Here is a 15077-nt window from a genome sequence, read left to right as displayed (position 1 = left end):
GGGAGGGGCAACTTTGGCAACATTTATTTAGCTTATAAACTGACATAAAACTGGTGGGGTCACTGTGTTAAACTCTCATTTTGAGTTAAAAGTTAACAAGCTAAGCTAAAAAGTTAACTTAGCTCTCAAATGATAAGATGTTGGGGACAATTTAAATTACCACAACAAATACATTTACTCTTTAAGAGAATAAACTTTAACACATCAATGTTTTCAGGGCCTGAGTATCAAACTTCTTCTGATAAGTACACATGTAGACAGTTATGAAATAATATGACAGGCATTATACAAAATGCTCTTTTCTGATGGAAAGAACAACAACCTGCCGAATCAGTTTTTCCCAATGTGGCATGTTCTTTTCTGTTATAAAAATGAGATTCATACCAATTATTAACAAAAGCCTTCTGTTTTTTCATAAAGCATTACAAGCTGCCAAACATTGAGCATCACAGTGTCATGATTTGGGGGTGTCGAGGACCAACGGCGCAGCGAAGGCGACGCAGAGACATCAAACAGGGTAAGTAACTTTAATGAAGTCAACTAAAGGAAACAAACAGCTTGACTCGGAATTACTAAGGATAAGTATGGTTAACAACGGATCCAGCGGCAACTTAACAGAAGCCAGGAACTTAAATATGCTGGAAATAATCAAACTTGATAAAAAACAGGTGTGAGATCAGAACTACATGCAGCTGGAAAAGCAACTAGGGTGGGAAACTGGGAGGGCACACAAAGCAAACACTAACTGAAACATCTGGAACTTGTAGTAGTTGCTTGTCGGTACATTGTCCATCTCCAGCCTTAGCTCTGGGTCTGAGTTGTAAGTACAGGGTAACTCTAACATTGATCCACAGGTATATGCAATTGGCCAGCGATCCAGTCCTTCCAAAGCTGTAAATATCACTTCAACCTTTGGGACACAGATGACATCTGAGCCTGTCACAAATCTCAGCAACCTTCTGAGACCCACCTCATCCAATCTTCTGCTGTACTGCTGTTGAAATCTAAGGGCTTGTTTCTCAGCTGGAGAAATTGGACTTGCTTTAATCAGCTTTAGGACCTTTCTGCAAGTTGTTTTTTTGTCTTCATACATGATCTGAATTTTTTGTTGTGGTTATCGTGGTCCTCAGGGGTTGCCCCAACACTGCAGACATGGTAGATGAGCAGTACATTCAACACTTGTTCTCCCAAACCAATGCAAAGTATCAAAGTACCCCCTCCTACCATTTCATGCCCCCTAACCCTTCAACGTTAAGTACTTCCCTGTATAGGATTTGAACCAAAATCTCAGAGTGACCTCTCCTGATCACCTTGAACACACTCCCTTCATGAGGGAAATTCAAACAAATGTAGTGAAATGTGCCCCCTGGTCCCTCTGGTGGCCGCAGTTATATCATGTTGTTCAAACATGAGGGTTCTGACTGTCTGTAGGCATGTACCTATGAAAGAATGTGTAAGGGAGAGGTTGAGGTGGCTATTAAGACACGTTTACAAGCTCACCAAGACAACAATCTGACCATTTTCACAAAGCTTTAATTAAGATCCTTCACCGGGAGAATTAGCCTCCAACGTAAGCAGGTTCTAACAACTCTGGTTCTGAAGCTGCAAACTGCTGGAGAGAAACCAGTGGAGAAAGATTGTCAATACTTACAGAGAAGTCATTTGTTCTCATCTCTCCATTCTTCTGGTAATCAACCATTAACAGTGTGTTCACAAAACCATCTACATCATTAATGACCTTCAGCATTGCTCCCATGATTGGTTTGTTACCCCTACCCTCTAAAGAAAGATATAGGACTCTTTGTTCCAGATCCAGCAGATTGATGGCATCTTCCCCAAGCTTGATTAATGGATTACATTTTGCTCTCCTCACCTGGTCTGAGCATCACAGACTATTCTTTATAATTTTTTTCTGTTTTGTTATTCTGTAATTTTAAAAATGCAACAGAATTTGAATGGTTTATTTTTCTGTATCTGGCCTGCTCTTTGGCTATCTTGATTTTAACTTTGTGTTTAATTATTTCAGAAAGGCGATCCATCCATCCATCTTCTCGACCCCCTTATGTCATGTTCCTGAAAAAATGAAAATCTCCTGCAGGTAATAATCACGGAAACCAAAGGAAAGTTTGAAAGGTTTATTGGTAAATCTGCACACTGAGATGATTCTTCTTGTTTTAGATCAAGAATCCAGGACGGCTCTAGAGGAGAGGTTAATGTGTTACTGTCTGAAACTGAAATGGGTCTAGAATTTGTTGTAAAAGGAATGGAGATCATTTCTTACTGGTGCACAGGTGGTGAACTTATCAGCAGAGGCTGAGGTTGGCAGCAGATTGGTGATTGGTTGAAGTAGTTATTGTCTCCTTCTGTCCTTTTCTTCAAGGTTGGAGGTTTGGACGATGGAGAGTGCACCAGGAGGTGAGTGACCAATGAGTTACAGATTAGCCCTTGTACCAGGAGGGTGGCCAGAGGAGTGGTGTGGAGAGTCTTAGGGAGAGTTCTTCAAACAGACTAAGAGAAAAAGAAACAATTAGTTGGAGTCCAATAACTGTTAAATGACAAAGGGAGCATATTTTTGGTAAGGAGAGTGCAAATATAAGTGTAAGAACCCCAGGAATCTTAGACACAAGGAGGAAAAGAGCCTAATTACCTCATGTGTGAGGACAACAATCTGGCATCTGCCCACGGAAACTTGGTCCTATTTCATGGGAGAGGAAAGTAAGTTTCTACCTGAAAGAGAAATTGGTGGAGAATGTGTTTTATAACTTTGTGATTGTCTACCTTTGTCCTTCTTGAGTTTTTGATTGCTGAAACTAACGATGGAGGATGTACAGGCAGGAGGGTGGTCAGAGAAGCGGTGTGGAGGTTCTTAAGGAGATTTCTCAGAACAGACGCAGAGAATGGACGACAGTACTTTAGAGTCCAATATCTAAACAAAGATTTATATTAATGAGATACAGCAAATGGAAATGTAACAACACCAGGAATCTTAGTTACACAGAAAAAGATACTTTGATTACCACTTGTGTGAGTAGAACAATCTGAAGTCTCCCTCAGGAAACCCGAGTCCTGTTTAAGGTGAGACATAGGTGGGTTAGTATCTGAAACTGAAATGGGTTTAGAATGTGGTGTACAAGAAGGGGTGATGGTTTCTTACTGGTGCAGAAGAGGGGAGGATATCCTTAGAGAATGACGTTGGCAGGAGATTGGTGGAGTGAATGATTCTTATCAGTATCCTGGAGGAGAGGTACTGGGATTAGTAAAGGGACTTGTGTGAGCAGGACAATATGGTGTCTGCCTTAGGAAACCTGCTCCTCTTTAAAGGGGAGCATTGGAGGGCTACTATCTGAAACTGAAATGGGTTGAGAACAGGTTGTAGAAGGATGGGAGACAGTGCCGTACTGGTGCAGAGGAGGAGAGGATATCCACTGAGACCTAGGTTGGCTGCAGATTGGTGATAAGTGGAGTTACTGATTGTGTCCTTTTGTCCGTCTTTTCACGGTAAGAATTGTAGATCGGACAGGCAGGTGAATGAGCAATGAGTTATAATGGAGCACTTATGCCTGGAAGGCGGCCAGAGGAATGGTGTGTAGAGTCTTCTGGAGAGTTCTTAGAACAGACGGAAGGAATGAGAAACAGTACGTTGGAGTCCATTATCTGAGCATTTACAAAGATAAATTTATGTTAAGGAGAAACAGCAAAAGGAAATGTAAGAACTTCATCAATCTTAGCTACACAGAAGAAGAGATTTTAATTACCACTTGTGTGAGCAGGACATCTGAAGTCTCCCTCAGGAAACCCGGTCCTATTTAAGGTGAGACATAGGTGGGTTAGTATCTGAAACTGAAATGGGTTGAGAACAGGTTGTAGAAGGAGGGGAGACAGTGTCGTACTGGTGCAGAGGAGGTGAGGATATCCACTGAGGCTGAGGTTGGTCAGGAGATTGGTGGAGTTAATCATTGTCTCCTTCTGTCCTTCTTTTCCTAGTGGAAGATGTGGATCGGCAAAATGTTGGAGGTTGGACTGGCAGGTGAGAGAGCGATGAATTATCGAGGAGCACTTGAGCCAGGAGAGCAGACAGAGGAGCGGTGTAGAGGTTCTTAAGGAGAGTTCTGAAAAAAGACACAGGGAATGAATAACAATACGTTGGAATCCAATGTCTGAGCATCGACACAGAAAAAAGATTTCTCTAAGGGAGGGACAGCAACACGAAATGTAAGAATTCAAGAAATCCATGATACACAGAAGAGTAGCGTCTGATTACCACTTGTTTGAGCAGAACAATCTGAAGTCTCCCTCAGGAAACCCGGTCCTATTTAAGGTGAGACATAGGTGGGTTAGTATCTGAAACTAAAATGGGTTGAGAATGTGGTGTACAAGAAGGGTGATGGTTTCTTACTGGTGCAGAGGAGGAGAGGATATATGCAGATAATGAAGTTAGCAGGAAATTGGTGGAGTGAATGATTCTTATCAGTATCCTGGAGGAGAGGTACTGGGATTAGTATCTGAAACTGAAATGATTTGAGAATGTGTTTTAAAAGGAGTGGTGAAGATGTCTTACTGTTGCAGATGAGGCGATGATATCCACAGAGGCTGAGGGCGGCACAAGATTGCTGTTTGGTGAAGTTGGTGATTGTCTCCTTCTGTCCATCTTTTCCAAGTTGGAGTTATGGATTGGTAGAAGGTTTGATGGGTGCACTGGGAGGTGATTGACTATGCATTATAGAGGAGGACTTCTACCATAAGGGTCTCCAGAGGAACAGTTTGGTGATTCTTAAAATGTGTCAAGAAAGGCATATGACGTAAGATATGTCAAGTATAAATTAAAGTTGTACTGGCTTGCTGTTCTGACCCCTGAATAGGGGGGCTACTTAAAAGAATCCTCCAGTCTAAGAGGATTTCATGAGCAGGGGTCAATATCCAGTAGTCAATAGGTGAGAGGTTAGCTTACACGCTGGTTAGGTCACCAGTCCACCACAGCTGTAATTACCATTTTCTAGGAATCATAGGTGTTAGTTTTTTTGTTTTTTCAATGACCTCAGGCAAGAAGGTAATTGGTTATGGCTGGATTTTGGTTTTGTAATCAATCTGTTTTGTTCCATACTTTAACGAGTGTCACAAGACAGAAGATTTAAAGTTCTGACTAATAGCAGTGGTTGAAGTTAGTATTAAAGAAACAATTAAAAAAAAAAAAGAGTTGGTAGCCTTTGCCGAAATAAACAAAATGAAGAAGCCTCAGACCAGCCAACCAGCTGATGATTACATCTGGGCCACCTCCCTGCTAATTAAAATGCTAGAACTCAAAGAGCAGAAAACAGGACTACTGTTAACTCCCTATTAAATTACAAAAAAAATGGTTTAAAAGCACGACTTGTTGACTGGCATGCTGGGGGATATAGAAGGGAGGAGCTGGGACCAAAGCTTTTCCCACGTTTTGCTCGAAATGTCTACCCCAGATCATGTAAAATAATCAAGATGTTTTAATAGAAAATTTTCAAAGTGACACTGGATGTTTAAAATTTGTAAAGGAGCGAGGTGAATCCTTAACTATTTAAAATAGCCTCTCCATTCTTCCAAGAAGGTCTCGATGCTCAGAGGGGATCCCCACCCTGATGCTCCTTCCCACCTGCCACACCCGGAGAGCCAGACCGTTGCTGCTTTGACCTTTCCCTGTGTGACTCTGGCTCCTTCGTCCGAATGGGCACAGAGGCGATGCTTCTTTGTGGCTGCGTCCTCTCTTTGCTGCCAGCAGCCTGCAGCTTTGGCAGGCTCTTCTTCTGCCATTTGGATCACAACCACGGGGGGAATCTGCTTGTGCTTCCTCACCAGCAAGTTCATGGAGATCTATATGGCGTCTTTGAAGGGTGCAAGGGTGAGCTAATGATTGGCAACATCTTTCTTTGCTGCTTGTATGTTGCAGCTCACCCCATTAAGAGCTCAACCTCCCTTACTGGTAAGTACGGGAATTGTAAGGAGCCAGGCTGCACCCACTGGTCTACGGCAGCACTGCACTCTTTGACCAGGTGCCTCACCGACTCAGGCGCGCCACAACCAGGTCGGGAGTAAGTAGATACAGTTGACATGCCCTGGGAGTGCATGACGGTCCTGACTGGGAGAATCCCATGAGCCATCATTCATGATATGTTATGAAGACTGTTTTAAAGAATAGGATAGTTCATAGTTGGTCACACATTAAAAGAGACATCCAGCTGTTGTTGGGTGAGAGATGGGGTTTACCCTGGAGATATCACCAGTCCATCAAAGAGTTATCAGAGGTGACCAGCTTTTTTTCAATGCATCTCAGACATAGAGGTAATGGTAAGCTTTCAGACTGGTTTCCTATTAAATAACCTGTTCGTGTCCATATATTAAATTGGGTCCCAGGACACAGAACATATATACATTTCTGACCAATAGCAATGGTTGGACTGAGGTTAAATAAAAATGAGTCCAGCGCCGAGTGAATCAGTTAGCAGTGTTTTAGCAAGGGTAGGGAGCGTGACTCATGTCAAGAGGCACCAATCCTCAACGCAGCTGTCCTGTGCTTGAGTCCTCAGGGAGAGACAGATCTTTGCTTCATGTCTCTCTGTCTCATTTTATTTTCCACTTAATAAACACTAGTGCCTCAAACAAACTAGGGGTTTAACTTTCAAGTGATCCCCAAAAGGTTTTAAGCTTTACCTGAAAACTTACTTCAACCACTTCTACCAGGGGCAACAGTGGCACAGGAGCTAGGACTTGGCCCTGCAACCAGTGGGTTGTTGTGTCCTTGAGAAAGACACTTCACCTGCTTTGCCTGCTAATGGTGGTCAGAGGGCCCGATGGTGGCAGTTGTATTGTATGGAAGCCTGGCTTCTGTCAATCTGCAAATGTGGCTGCCATGTAGTTTACCACCACCAGCGTGTAAATGAATGGGTGAATGACTGAAAGTAGTTTAAAGCGCTTTGGGGTTGTTAGACTTGATAAAGCGCTATACAAGTACAGGCCATTTGCCATTTGATACAACGAGGCCCTGAAACACATGGGCACATGGAGGATACCAGCAATGGCAGTTTAAATCTATCACAGCTACATCCACTGACCAAAAAACAGAATCACCAAGTCAGCACCCAGTAGAAATGGTCCAGTTTGGTTTTATTCTCCTCCACAAGCAGACCACAGGCAGGTGTCAAAATGAATCATACAGGAAGCCGCAAAGTCCAGATAAGCCCTCAGGGGGCACAAGTGATGACAATATGAGTGAGGTGATGGTGTCACAGGTAGTTACCGGTGTGTCCAGGAGTCAGCTGGAACAGTGAGTGAAGGTCAGCAGACACAGAGAAAGACTCGTAGACGCATCAGACAGCACCACCAGCAGGTGGTGGAGTTGGACAGGGTTGTATTGCATGCTTTCATGGAGCTGTTTGTAGAAATCCATTAACCTGGCTAATGAGGCATACAGATGTCACAATGACCCAAGATGGGACCAGACATCTGCATGCCCCACATGCCAGGTAATGGCATGAAACACTCACCCAGGCTCATTACTTAACATGTGGAGTATAAAGATGTCATGGTAAACCATGTTGGAACCAGACATCTATATTCCCCACATGCAAGGTAATGTCAAAAAATGCCCACCAAGTCCCGTTCCTTGGGATGTAGGAAGTACAGATGTCTGGATCCAATATTGGGCCACAATTAACATCCATTCTCCTCACATGCCAAGAACTGGCATATAACACCCACCTGGGCTCAATGTCCTGCAGGTGGAGCTTATAGATCTCTGATTCCAACATTGTTCACCATGACAACTATATGGTCCACATCACAGACAATGACACGATAGACCCATAAAGCCTAATTAATTGACAATAAGATGTCATGGTCAACAATGTTTGAACCAGACATCTACATTTTCCACATGCCAAGTAATGGCACAGAATGCCCACCCAGTCCCAACCCCTGACATATGGGGAGTACAGACATCTGGATCCAACATTAGTCCACGATAGCTATGTTTACATGCACAAAAATTTCAAAATTGGATTAAAATGTATTGGGATTATTCCATTTATATGGGTTAACAATTAATTGCCGTATTTTCCGGACTATAAATCGCTCCGGAGTACAAGTCGCACCAGCCATTAAATGCATAATAAAGAAGGAAAAAACATATATAAGTCGCACTGGAGTATATGTCGCATTTTTGGGGGAAATTTATTTGATAATATAATATACAAGATCAAGAACAGACATGTCACCAGAGGGGCTCCGTAGACATGTCATCTTGAAAGGCAATTTTAAATAAAAACAGAACGGAGGCAACAACAGGCTGAATAATTGTACCAGTGTTTCCCGCAGCGCTATCTTGGCGAGGCGGCCGCTTTGCCAAACTCACGCTACCGCCTTGCCAACATTCCAAAAAAACAAAAAAAAAACCTAAGTCGATATGCTTGCATGTTTATTTGACGGTAACAGGCGTTTTTTGTTGTTGCTTTCGCGCGTGCATATAGTGAAATAACAGGCGCTCCGCTCTGCTGGTCGTCCGCGCAAAGCTTGTCTTCACCACCCCCCCGGCGCATAGCATGTCTTGTCCCCCCCGCTCCGCGCAAAGTTTGTCTTCTCCAACCAACCAACCACCCCCCCCACATCCGCTCGTCCGCGCATAGCATGTCTTCTTCCTCCCGCTCCGCGCAAAGCTTGTCTTCTGTTTGGTGTGAAAATAACAGGTGTAATGATATACCGGTAAAAATGTGTAATAATTTCACACATAAGTCGCTCCGGAGTATAAGTCGTACCCCCGGCCAAACTATGAAAAAAACTGTGACTTATAGTCTGGAAAATACGGTAATGAAATTATAATGTGCGTGTATATGCACCTGAATTTATTCAGAATATACCCAGTCTGACATACGCTGTTATCAAATTCCCCCCAAAAAACAGAAGTAGTACGTCCGTCTTTGCTAAACTACAAAAATAGTAAACCAAACATTATTATACGTTTTTGTTTGTCTTGTCCAAGAACGGACTTTCACGATGTTCTAATTACGGTGAAAACGTTACTGAGTAAGCGACAATTTTGAGCTCTTTTATTTATCGAACATAAAGGTTGCATCGGGAACCGCAACAGTTTTACTTCCCGACGTATTTCCGCCACTCGTTAACATTGAAATACATCACGTTTAAGTTGATCGCACATCCACAGTACGGTCAGTTTGCAACATTCATAATAACCTTAGCCTGCCAAGAATTCTTATGCTTGCTGATCGGATGATCAATCAGCATAAACCACCCCTCTCATTTGGTAGACAATTTCATTCCGACTGAGCATAATCCGATTATCATTTTTTATTTGGCTTGTTTATGTGACACTTTTTTATTCTGATCAGCCGTTTATTGACGTTACTGTTGTACATGTAAACGTAGCTAATGACATCTGTATGCCCCACATACCAGACAATGGCACTGTCGAACAGGGGTATAAAAATGTCATGATGACTAATGTTGGAACCAAACCTATGTATTCCACACATGCCAGGGAATGGCATCCACTGAGTCTCATTCCATGACATTTGGGCCTTACATATGTCTGGATAAAGTACTGGAACACAATAAAATATCTTTGCCCCATGTGCTGGGCAATGGCACAAAACACCCACCCAGACCCATTGTCTGGTTCCAACATTAGAACCCTTGAAAACTACTCCCACATGCTGGGACATGGCAAAAATTTCCCACCCAAATTCCATGCCTGGCATGTGGGGTGTACAATACATCTGAGCCACAATAACATTTGTACACCCCACATGCCAGTCAATAGCATGAGTCGCCCACCCAGGCTCAATGTCTGTTATGAGGGGTGTACAAATATCTTGATAGAATATTGGGTAACAGTAACATCTGTCTGCCCACACATACCAGACAAGAACACAAAATATTTACTCAGGCTCATTGTTTGGCACATAGCACATATAGATGTCTGGTTCTAGCATTACTAACCATGACAACTGTAAGTCCCAAATGCCAGACAACAGCTTGAAACACCCACTCAGGCTCATTCCCTAGCATGTGAGCATAAAGATATCATGGTGGCAAATGGAGCAACCAGACATCTGTAAGCACCACATGTCGGGCAAGAACATTGAAAGCTCACCCTGACTCTTTGCCTGCCATGTGGGGCATACAGATCTTTTGTCCTAGCATAAAACAAACCATGATAACAGAAAGCTCCACATATAAGGCAATAGCAAAAAACACCAACCCAGACTCATTACCTAGTATGTGGGGTATACAGATACCTTGGTGGTCAATGGAGGAACCCCACATCTGTATGCCCCACATGCACTGCATCCACACTAAATTCCAAACCGTTCTTACTACCATGCAGGGTCCGAAATTAACACTCGCCAGTCGCCAAATGCGAGTAAATTTCCCGTTTGGCGAGTGAATTTCAGAGGGCTAGCTGCCACATGGCGAGTAAATGTTTGTACCAAATAAAATAAAAGTAACATAAAAATAACAAAACCCATACGATCCGTTCACAGCTCTGTCCATCCAGAGCTCAGTCTAGACACGCCTTCTGCGGAGCTGGTTCAGCTCCTTTCACATTCAGAACCAGTCATGGCTGAACGCTGGATCAGAAAACAGATCTGCTAACCAGATACAGTCTAAAACGCCAATTAGTCTGTTTATAAGTTTCGTTCTTATTTATTCTGATTTTTTTTTAACTACCTGCGCTGCGGCTCTGTGCTTCACCGCTCTTACTGCGCCTCTCCCCCTCTCTCGGAGCAAGGTGCTTTTATCAGCGGCCAGCCTTCAAAACGTGAATCGCTACGTTTAATGTCCTTCCACTCGTACCAAAATGTCCCAATTAAAGTCAGTAGGAGAGTCGGTAACTGTATTTCATGCTCTTTTGTTTTTAACGACACAGGACCAGCGGTGCTTCAGTGGGCGTGGTGCGTTGCGCTTGAATTCAGGTGCGCAAAATTACGTTACATGTAACCTGTAACATCGGGGGCGCAGCGCAGGAGGGTAAAATCCAGCAGCGAGATCAGCGTAAAGACGCAGCGTGAACCCTGAGTGCTTTAAGTGTTGCAGCTGAGGGGAAAATTTTGAACCATACACAGGGGCGGTTCTGAACAGGGGCCAACAGGGGCCTATGCCCATGTAGAACTGTTCCTGGCCCCTGTTATGGCCCCTGTACTAAAAACATGATGTTAAATTTCTTAGGATGATAAATGCTGACAAAGATAATGTGACTGACTGGTCATTTGGATCAGTTGCATTTTTTTCGTTTATGGTTTTACCCAATAATAAAATAACAAAATAATTAAAAAATGAATATAAAAAAAATAACAATAATTAAAATCAAGCTGTTTCACATTAAGCTCCCGCTGTATTGAGAAAAGATCAGGGGTCTGCAACCTGCAGTTCCAGAGCCACAATTGGCTCTTTGGCTTACTTAATATTTTAAACGATGAAATGTTGACCTGTTAAGTCCCCCCCCCCCCAATGTTTTGTTCTGTGCCCCTGTGAAAAAACACTGGCCCCACCCTGACCCCCCTGCTACATTTGGTCTAGAACCCCCACTGACCGTACAGGCTTGAAGAAACTCTGCCTCATTCACAAATAAGGCCAACATGGATAGAATAATTATAATCTGTAGTGTTTTTTATCGGCTGGATGTGAATCTGATAATTCATATTGTGTCTTTTATAATCAACTACAATATATATATTTTTTTAATTCAGGAAACAAAGATTTCTCTTCCAGGTTCCAGACAGCCACGCCCCCAACCACGCCCCCCATAATTAACATAATTTCACTCTTAATTTTTATAAAAGTTGAGGTCTGGTCAAAATTAATATTTTGGCCGGTAAAAAATATGCCTGGCCGGTTGATTTTTACATCTACCGGCCAACTTGGCCGGTGAATAACAAAGTTAATTTCGGACACTGCTACCATGATACCAGAAAGCTCCAGATATCAGGCAATAACAAAAAACACCAACCGACACTATTTACTTAGTATGTGGGGTATACAGATATCTTGGTGGTCAATGGAGGAACCCCACATCTGTATGCCCCACATGTGCTGAACAGACACTAAATTCCAAACTGTTCTCACTACCTGGCATGTATGGCTTACAGACATCTGATACTAAAATTGATCTCCATGACAGCTGTATGCCCCACACACCAAGCAAAGGTAAGAAAGGCCTTTCAGGCTTCTTGCTTCATATATGAGATGTACAGATGTCTGATTCCACTATTAGTGTCATGATTTATTGGTGTTTCATTTGTGAAACACCAATATATCATGTGATAATTTTCTACTTAGGTCTTGCCTAATCTAGTTCTTTTACCTGTTTGTTGTGGTTATTAAGGTGTTGCAAAATTAATTCCTTTCCTTAGGCTATTAATTGTGTGGTGTATTGCTTTAGTTGATTTTTGTGTTGTATTTGTAGTCATTTTAAGTTTATATTCTTTCTTGTTAAATGTCTGTTTGAAAACGGATCCAGTTTAGGGTGCTCTTTGGCACATTTTTAATGAAAAGAGGGAGCGCGCAAGGAACGTAGTCAGCATGAATATGGCTTAAGTCTCAGCTAATTCAAATCTCACCTGATTGCTCTCCATTCTCTCTCCTTTAGCTGCAACTCATCTTGACTGAATAGCCCTTCTGCTTTGCCTGTCATTTCTCTGCAGACTATATATACTCACCAGTTTGTCTTTCTACCCACTCGATTCCCCTGTAATAATACCCGTTTCCACATTTTTCTGTCTGGTCCTTAGTAAAAGCTCTGTTCTCCTTGCAGCAGCATCATGACATAAGAATCCAGTCATAAATCGGATCAAGTAGACATGGGCTTCAAGAGGTTTAAGATCAGTATGGGTAGTTACTGCATGAGCGGCTCCTCAAAGGCCCCAGTTCAGTATTTAAAGACTAGATGTGGCAAACACTTCAAGAGCTGTGTGGAGGAATGTGATGCTTTTGTTCCCACAGCCAAGAATTTGTCCAGGTCTTTTGTCCCTGCTTCCAAGGGTATGGCTAATGTCTCTGCTTTCGGGGATCCAGCTGACACTTCCTACTTGCCTGCTGCTGCTTCATCGTCATATCTCAAAAGAAGCGACGCCATAAGACCTTCAAGCCCGTTCAGGATAATCAAGGGGGTGGACGGTTCCTTTCTGGATGTCCAAAGCAACAAAGCTGTCCATGTCGTGCTCTCTTCTGTGGTTTTCATGCCACCTGACAGCCCAAGACTCAATTCATCGTAACCCCAGAGTCCCCTCCAGACCGCCAAAGAGTCTCCTCATTGTCACCTCAGTCTGCTCAATGTCACTCCAGGGTCCACTCGTTGTCTCCTCAGAGCCCAAAACCCCAGACTGTTGTGTCTCCAGAAGCAGTGTGTGTGTGTGTGGGGGGTGGAGGGTATGTGTGTTTCCTTTCCTCAGGCAGGGTGTGACAGGTGCTGAAGGCTGACAGGTGCAACTCGTCAAGGGCCAATCAGGAGCTGGATAAAGGGAGCGGTTCCTGACAACAAATGCCAATTCCAAGCCTTGGATCTTTGGAATTTTCTTCGCTGTTGTATTCTGGTTCCAATCCTCGCTTCCAGGTCACCGTTGTTCTCCTCCGGGATTACCTGTGATCACAATCCCTGTGCAAGGTACTCCATCTCCAGCCTGTCCACCCTCAAACGTTCAGCAGCAAGGAAGAACATTGCAACTACACAGCAGCCACCAACTTCTGTTTTGAGACATACCTACCTCTTTCTTGAGTTTCATGTTTAGCAGACGTTTGGTAGTGTCTGAGATGGATAGGGGAGAGAAAGATGTGAAGGTGAGGGTTTAGGAGGGAAGACTGTAGGTACCAGTGGAGAAGGGGAGGGGTGGTTGTGAATGAGCTGTTAATGGTTTGCTTTTTTGTATTAAAAATGTCATGAAGTTATTGCACTTTTCTATTGTAAATGTTGTTATCTTGTGGTTTGGTGTTTTGGAAATGTAGAAAATAGAGTGCTGGGGTTTGAGGAATTAGAATGAATAATGTCTGAGTAGAATTTGGAGCAGGCTGATTTAAGTGCCAAGTTGTGAGTGTTGACATGGACAGTGAGACCAGTTTTTTCTATAAAGATGCTCAAATGTTCTGTGATTCTTTTCAGGTCCGGGGAATTCCGACGTGCACCATTGGACTGAGGTGGAAAATGAGACTGTAGCTGTTTTAAGAGGTGCTAACTGATTAAGGACAGAGGAGAGAGTGTGGTTGCAAAAGTTTACCAGATCAGTGATAGTGGGATCAGAGGGAAGGTGAGATAGAGATTACAGTGGATGAAGAGGAACAAAGTGTGTTGGGAGAGAGTGACTTCAGGTTCTTGTATTTATTGTCCGTGTGTGTTTGGCGGGGCGAGTGTGGATGCTAATGTACAAAGTAATTGGCAGATGGTCAGAAATTGTGAGGTCAGTAAGTCACAAATTAATAATGGCAACATGGAGACTTGAGCAAACCAGGTTCCATATGTGTCCATGTGTATGAGTGGGTGAATTGACATGCTGTGTGAGCTGGAGATAGTTTAAGGTAAGATGTTGAAGAACATTTAACCAGGATGGAGATGGGGGCAGAGTGAGAGGTCACTGTGATGTATTACAGTGATGCCTCATACTCGTCGTTCCAAACGGGGGTTATCAAAATTAGAGTATCCAGGTATCCAGTATCTTTATCATCGCCATCAACGGCTCCAGATCCATCACTACCATTAGTACCTCATGTTAAATCTCATCTTCATCCCAGCCTTCTTTTCCTGATCCCAGTTCTCCAAAGGTTTCACAACAAGCTGCTTCGTGTTATTCATCTCAGTTCTCTGACATGGTTGTCCAGGTGAACCTACCTCTGCCGTCATTGCCAGAGCTCCAAGGAGACACAAACCGGCTTCCTGCTCTCCAGGACTGCGTCAATGGATCTCCAGGCGTCGACATTGCTCTCCAGAGCTCCACTTTGGTCTCAGGTCTCCAGAGCTACCTCGTGGGTACCAGCGGTTCGGCCACTGTTGACCAGAATTCCTCTCTGCTCCACACTCCAACCTGTGGTTATATAATCCAAAGTCCAGC

The sequence above is a fragment of the Fundulus heteroclitus genome, chromosome 16 (genome assembly GCF_011125445.2).
Source record: "Fundulus heteroclitus isolate FHET01 chromosome 16, MU-UCD_Fhet_4.1, whole genome shotgun sequence".
Taxonomy (NCBI): domain Eukaryota; kingdom Metazoa; phylum Chordata; class Actinopteri; order Cyprinodontiformes; family Fundulidae; genus Fundulus; species Fundulus heteroclitus.
Note: the sequence above shows the minus strand (reverse complement) of the source record.